At 35.8% G+C, this 7,072-nt stretch overlaps 1 pseudogene; it reads left to right on the forward strand.

Moving 5' to 3' along the window:
- On the forward strand, nucleotides 1,305-6,036 carry LOC18593896 (annotated as a pseudogene).

Raw genomic sequence — 7,072 nt, forward strand, 5'->3', positions numbered from 1 at the left:
TGAACTGCTCTAAAGAACAGATTTATATTAAAAAGAACCTCCATAGTCATTGATTCTTTACTATAATTTATGTAGAATATAAAATATAAAGCCTTTTACCAAAGAAAAAACAATGATTAACTCAATATCCCCTTATTCACTTTATGTTGTGTAAGCAGAGCTAGCCTTTTGGTGCATAATGAATAAAACTGTCTATTCCCCCCACCCTGAATTTTCAAGGCTTGATATAATGTCCTCTGCAATTTGTTTTAAGTTCCAGTTTTCTATCTTTGCTTCATTGTATTGGCCAACAATGAAGTAGTTTAACTTGCAATATTATTAAAGTATCGCTTATCTTATCAAAGGAAATGGTGAGATTAGCGATGTAAGTCAGAATCCAATATTGCACCCTTGGAAGATAATATTCAATAACTTTATGGTGATATACCTGTAAGGGGAGAATGTTGGAATTTAAAAATGATCCCCTTATCTCTTCTCCTATTTGAAAATGAACTACCATCTCCTCCTTCTCCTCCTCCTCTTGGAGGGTCAATATCTTTACCAAATGATTTTCATCACCATCTTGTACCTTTTATTTCTATATATTTTGTGAATTCTGTCACATTTAGAACCTTAGAAGTTGAAATACCATTTCTCAAGTTTGGTAATCTGATAAGGCTCATTAACTGGAAAATCAATCAAGGAACTAACAATCTGGTTAAGTCAGTGGAAAACTGCTGATTGAAGAAAGATTCTGAACCTCCATCAAACAACAGAGGAACTTCATTTCATGTCCCCTTATTAAATGGATTGAATTCAGTAGATCATAACTTATTTCATTATGTGCATAGTCAAATCTTTTTGCATCAGCAACAAGAAAAGAGTTCAAGACTGGGGTACTTAATTATCAGTTTTCAGGTTGGAATAATTCTCTTTTTAAATTATAAATTTAGATTAATATAGTAAGTCTATTGCAGAACATCTAGAGAGGGAAATTTGTCATACAGAATAGTATAATTCAGAAAGCCAATGGTTAACCAATTTTACATAGTTAGAATAGATTAAAAATATGAAATTAATAAAAAAAAAAAACAACTCTTGATATTCAGAACCATTGATTGTGTTGTGTAGCATATATTAATCCTAAAATCAAACCATAGATTGACTTAGCAATTGTGAGGTAGTAAAAATAATGCCTGAGGTTTCGAGGGAAGTTACTTGGAAACCTTAGCCAGGATTTGTTGCATTGACTTGGCCATTATTTAATTTCCATCCTGCTCCAACCAAACATTAAAGACTTTTTGGGATAAGATATTCTGCTAGTGGCTGTCTTCTTGGCTTTGTTCCTTCTCTGCTTATTTTCCTGATTTCAATCAACAATTATTGAAGGACTGGTGCAATATCAAGAGACTAGGTAAACTGTTTCCTCCTCTTCTTTGTTTCTTTCTTTCATCTTTGGTCGCTTTCTCCATTAGGATCTTGAATTGTGGCATGAATTGATCTTTGGAGTTATTGTTTTGTTTATATTCTCTTATCTTTATATGTTTCACATGATTGTTACTTCTGCTTCTTAAATTTCTTTTCCTGAAAGCTATAAGTTAGCACTTCTTGCCAGGAATTTGCTTAACTTCATGGAATGACAGTCAGATAATTAATGATTGAAACAAATTTAACGTTTTGATTTAAAGGCTTTTGGATTAGAGCAAAGCATGGTTTATATGGAGCTTGTTGGGGCAATCCTTGAACTGATGAAGTGCATAGGGGCTCCCACCTGCACATACTTGGACAATCATAAAAATCTTGAAGAAAATGTGAATGATCTCAGAAGAAGATTGGATGATCTAAATATTTGGAAGCAAGATATTCAATCAGCAAATGAAGCTGAGATTCGTTGTAGGAAAGTGGTGAAGAAAGAAGTGGAGAAATGGCTTGAAGATGTACAAAGGATGAATACCAAAATGCAAAAGATTGAACGAAAGTTGTCTGTTGTTTCATACATCTCACGTGCCCGCCTAGGCAAGCTTGTTTGCCAAATGATCAAAGAAGTGAAGGAAATTTATCACCAGGGCTGGAGGTGACATTGCCGACAACCAATTTAGAAGGTGAAACTGAGGTCAAAGACCAAATATGGAGACACTTGATGGGTGATGAGGTTGGAATGATTGGAGTATGTGGAATGGGGGGCATAGGGAAAACTACAATCATGAAGCATATCAACAATCAATTGTTGCAAGAGACTCGATTCGATAAAGTTATTTGGATCACTGTGTCGAAAGAATTGAATATTGTCAATCTACAAGGAGCTATTGCATGTGCAATGAATCAATTTCTTCCTGAAGATGTATTAGAACGAGCAACTGCACTGATTGAAATCTTGAAAACAAAAAGATATGTGCTGATATTAGATGATGTCTGGGAACAGTTCTCTCTATTCGATGTTGGAATTCCTGAACCAACATTACATGGAGGGAGCAAATAGGTATTGACTAGTAGATCAACTGAGGTTTGTAGATCCATGGGATGCACCGTGCTCAAAGTGCAACCACTTTCAAGGTAGGAATCATTGAACTTATTTTTGAATCATGTAGCGCATACTGTTCTACAAGTTCCAACTTTAATGGCAATTGTGAACCTTATTTTTGAGCATTGTGGTGGTTTACCACTTGCCATCATGACAATAGCCGGAAGCATGAAGGGGGTAGATGATGATCATGAGTGGAGGAATGTGCTTAATGAGCTAAATGAAGCTAAATGAACTTGTGAAAAGTGTGAAAGGATTAGACACCAAAATATTTCAGTGCTTGATGCTCAGTTATGACCGCTTAAAGGATCCAAAAATACAAGATTGTTTTCTGTATTGCTCATTGTATCCCAAGGATTATGCAATCGAAAAGAATGAGCTAATAGAAAATTTGATTGATGAGAGACTTATTGATGAATGTGGAAGTAGACAAGCAATGAAAGACAGGGCCCATTGTGTTTTAAATAAGCTTGTAAACAATTGCTTGTTAGAGATGGCTATGGCTTACAATAGGATTGTGGTTCAGATGTGTGATGTTTTGAGAGACATGGCATTATCGATTAAATCTGGTGATCATCAATTTATGGTAAAAGCTGGTATGCAATTAAATGAACTACCAGGTGAGCATGAATGGACCAGCAATCTTGAGAAGGTTTCCTTGATGGATAATTCAATATTAGAAATTCCTCCTCACATGTCACCTAAATGCCGCAATCTGTCAACCTTGTTATTGCAGCAAAATGACTTTTTGGAAAGTACCCCAGAATCTTTGTTCGAGCACATGCACGGTCTAGAGGTTCTAGATCTTTCTTATACAAGTATTCGCAGTCTCCCTAGTTCCATTTCCAACTTGGAAAATCTTGCTGCATTGATACTTAGAAATTGTGACAAGTTAAGGGATGTGCCTTCATTAGCAAAGCTTAGAGTGCTGAGAAAGTTGGATCTTTATAATACTGCTATCAATGAGCTCCCTCACGGTATAGAAATGTTAGTGAACCTCATATATCTTTACTTACTTTCAAAGGATCTAAAGGAGCTGCCAATGGGCATACTACCAATGCTTTCTCATCTCCAAGACTTGGCAACTACACTGTAAATAAATGCAGAGGAAGTAGCCAAATTGAGGAAGCTAGAGACTTTTTCAGGGTCATTTCTTGAGTTGCTAGACTTTGAGAAATATGGAAAGTCTATGCAGGGTCAGGGGCCTAGAAACTATGTGTTTGTTGTGGGATCATCTAAAGCTAACAACCCAACATACACTCTTTGGTCAGAGCAATTTGAGAGACCTTAGCATTATCGGAGTGTAAAATTTATTAATGGGGAGATAAGGCATGAAGATCCTATAGTGCTCCCAAATGACCTTGGTGATCTGTATATTGAAAAGTGCCATGATCTCAAAAGCTTAAGCAATATTTCTTTGTTCCATGAAGCAAATGACTTAAAGAAATGTGAAATCCGGGAGTGTGAAGGGATGGAGTGCATGCTTGACTTGTCATTATCTTATTACAACTCGCATCAGAACATTGAGGAGGTAGACCTTGAAGGTTTGTGTAACTTGCAGGAACTTGTCAGAATTGGAGTAGCAGTTGATTCTACATCTCAAGCTCCAACACCAGCCACCATCTTCTCTTCCCTTAAAATACTTCGTCTAATTGGTTGCTCAAGCATGAAGAAGGTCCTTTCACTTGAACAGCTACAGGATCTTGTAAACTTGGAAGAAATTGTTGTTATATCCTGCAAAGAAATAGAGTTTATAATGGCATCAAAAGAAGACGAAGAAAATCATCAAGGAGAAACAAGGGGTGTTGACATAACAACAGTTACTCTTCCCAGTTCAAGGAAATTGACGTTGGTCTAGTAGCCATAGTTGAAAAGCGTTTGTAGTACTGGTGTCATGATTCAGGCAGATTCTTTGCAATCTCTTGAGGTAGGCGGATGTCAGCAGCTAAAGAGGATCCATTTATGTCTTCCTCCTCTCTCAAGCAAATCATTTTAGATTCAATGGATTGGTAGGAGTCAGTAGAATGGGATGATCCCAATGCTAAGGATGTTCTTTCTACCTTTGGTTTACTACGACCTTCCTTCGAATTTCCATCAAAAGAGGATGAAGATTAAGACCTGATGACAACAAGGATAGTAAGTCTTCTGCTTTTTCTTAAAACTACAAGGATTTCATTTCTCAGCTTCTTTTCAAGTACTTTATATTTTTGTTGTAGTTTGTACTTTTTAAGACTAGTAATAATGGGGATCGAATAATAATTTCCCTTGTTTTTCTTTTTATATATTTTCAAGAGTTGGAATAACCAAGAATGGAGATGGATTCAGCAAATCTGGTGGACTGAAACTGCCAGACACAACAAATTCTTGGTTAGACAAAGTTTGAGTCTCAAGGAATGCAGGGCCAAATGCTTACCAAACTATTCTTCTATGGCCCACAAACAGACAGATATAAGAGGAGGAAGCGGCTGTGCATTTGGTTTAGCAATCTGATCCATGTTAAATAGCTAAAATCAGGTGGGATTGATCTTTGTTATACAGATATCTGCTTGTGATGCAGGTGTGTGACTACTTTTGGCCTTTTTATTTTTACAAATGAGCAGTTGAGAGTTCTTGAGGCTCTATAATAATTTCCACTTTTTAGTCTAGATTTTAGACATTATATTCAACCATTCCAGACTATAGCAGGCTTCTTGGCTACAAGGAGAGTGGATTTAAAAGCAAGGAAAGTTCTGTTTGATAGTGAGTTGAACTTGAAAAATTCAGATATTGGCATGACAACAAATTTTCAGAGGCAGACCAGGCTGAAGTAACACAAATAGAAAGGTTGGAACTTGGTAGTGTACTTCTATGCCTTAAAATTTTATTTATAAATTCATATAAAAAGGTATACCCTTCTAACAATGTTCTACAGGTGCCGGATATGCTATAGATGGGCTGTTTTCAGTAAAATCAGATCTGTTTAAGCTTTGGTGTATAGTTTCTGGAGATAATTACATCCAAATCACAGCCGCAACCTTACTGAATATGTAAGTGTCAATAGATATTATTTGAATTCCTTTTTTTTTGTTAATTATCTCAAACTAATTAAGTATCAAAAGGTTTCTGCTGCAGGCACAGAGATTATCGAAAGAAGAATGCTTAGAAGAGGCAATATATCTAAGGTGACACAATGCATTGACATCAGCCATTTAGGTGTACAACAGCATTCTGATAGGCCAAGCGTGTCATATGTGTTTCAGACTTCAGACATTGGCAAGTGAAAATGAGTTGCCTCAGCTTCACCAACCTGGTTATTTGTTTCACTAGAGTCTGCTTGAAGCGGATACTTCATCCGGTAATCATGCATCATCTTCAAGAACTGAAACAAGTATATCATTTTTAGAAGCTGGATACAGGATCTTTTATACTGGAATAATGACTCGATTCCAGTTGAAGTTCGGGGCTTGTAATTTGATTGCAAATGCTTACTAGTGGGAAATGATTCATGAGTTAAAATTTATTCAAGTATAAATAGTTTTCATCAATGCACCATCTAACTTTACAGGCACTATTACTAATCACTACAAATTGTAAAAAAAAAATCATTTATCACCAAATTACTATTACGAGTTAATTTTTTTTTGTTTTGACTTGCTAAGAAAGTGAGAGTTTTATCCTTTTCTTTGATGTAGTTTTTACAAATGATATTAAATTTGTTATAAGTAAAAAGCCAAATATGGTCCAACCAAGTTACTCAAGCAAAATTTAAACCTTTATTATGAGTGAGAATAGTTTTATACATGCAATTATGCCATGTCAAGGTTCCAATGCAGTAAAGAATAGCATGGTTAGGTCATCAAACTAATAGAAAGAAGCTCAATATCCAACAGTGCAGATCATTTTTGTGGCAAAGCTTCCTGCTGATACATTAACAACAATGCAAACTATGGGGTAAAAGAAGAGCAACAAATTGATTAACAGAAATTTGCCTTAATCTCCTTTACTAACAATGGATCATAATGAAAGAGCTTCTTTGTTTTGGAAGAAGCCATATGAAATTGGAGGTAATGTGCTTACGAAATTTGGCAACCAAGAAGGCTTTCGCTTGTTCTTATCCTCATGAATCGAGGTGATTAATAAAGAGTTGCATGTATGGAATCTTTGCTTTAAAAGTAGCCCTTGCAAAGGTTTAGCAAGCGAAGTTCATATGTTTTTAGGTAAGTTTAAATTGAGCTTTAAGCTGTAGGGCGTGTGACGGGTTTTGTTTAGAGCAAAGCCATGAAGTGACAGAATCAAGCCAAAAGCACAGAAACCTACAGAGCAGATAGTAGTATTATTATTATTATTATAAGTATTAATTTGCCATCTTCCCCTTGCTAATGACAGGTAGGTGACAGGGTAGGTGTTGTTTTATATGCAGGATGGTCATTGCTTGGTGCATTTTCTTTTCTCCTATTTCTTCTTTTTTCTTTTGTCTGGATTGCTTAGTTTCTAACTTTTCCTGTTAGAGTCATTGCAATGCCATCATGGATGACATAGTCAAAGCCAAAAGCATGAAATCTATCGCTTTATGCTATTCATAACAAACTGATT

Source organism: Theobroma cacao, chromosome 7 (genome assembly GCF_000208745.1).
Source record: "Theobroma cacao cultivar B97-61/B2 chromosome 7, Criollo_cocoa_genome_V2, whole genome shotgun sequence".
NCBI classification, from domain to species: Eukaryota; Viridiplantae; Streptophyta; class Magnoliopsida; order Malvales; family Malvaceae; genus Theobroma; species Theobroma cacao.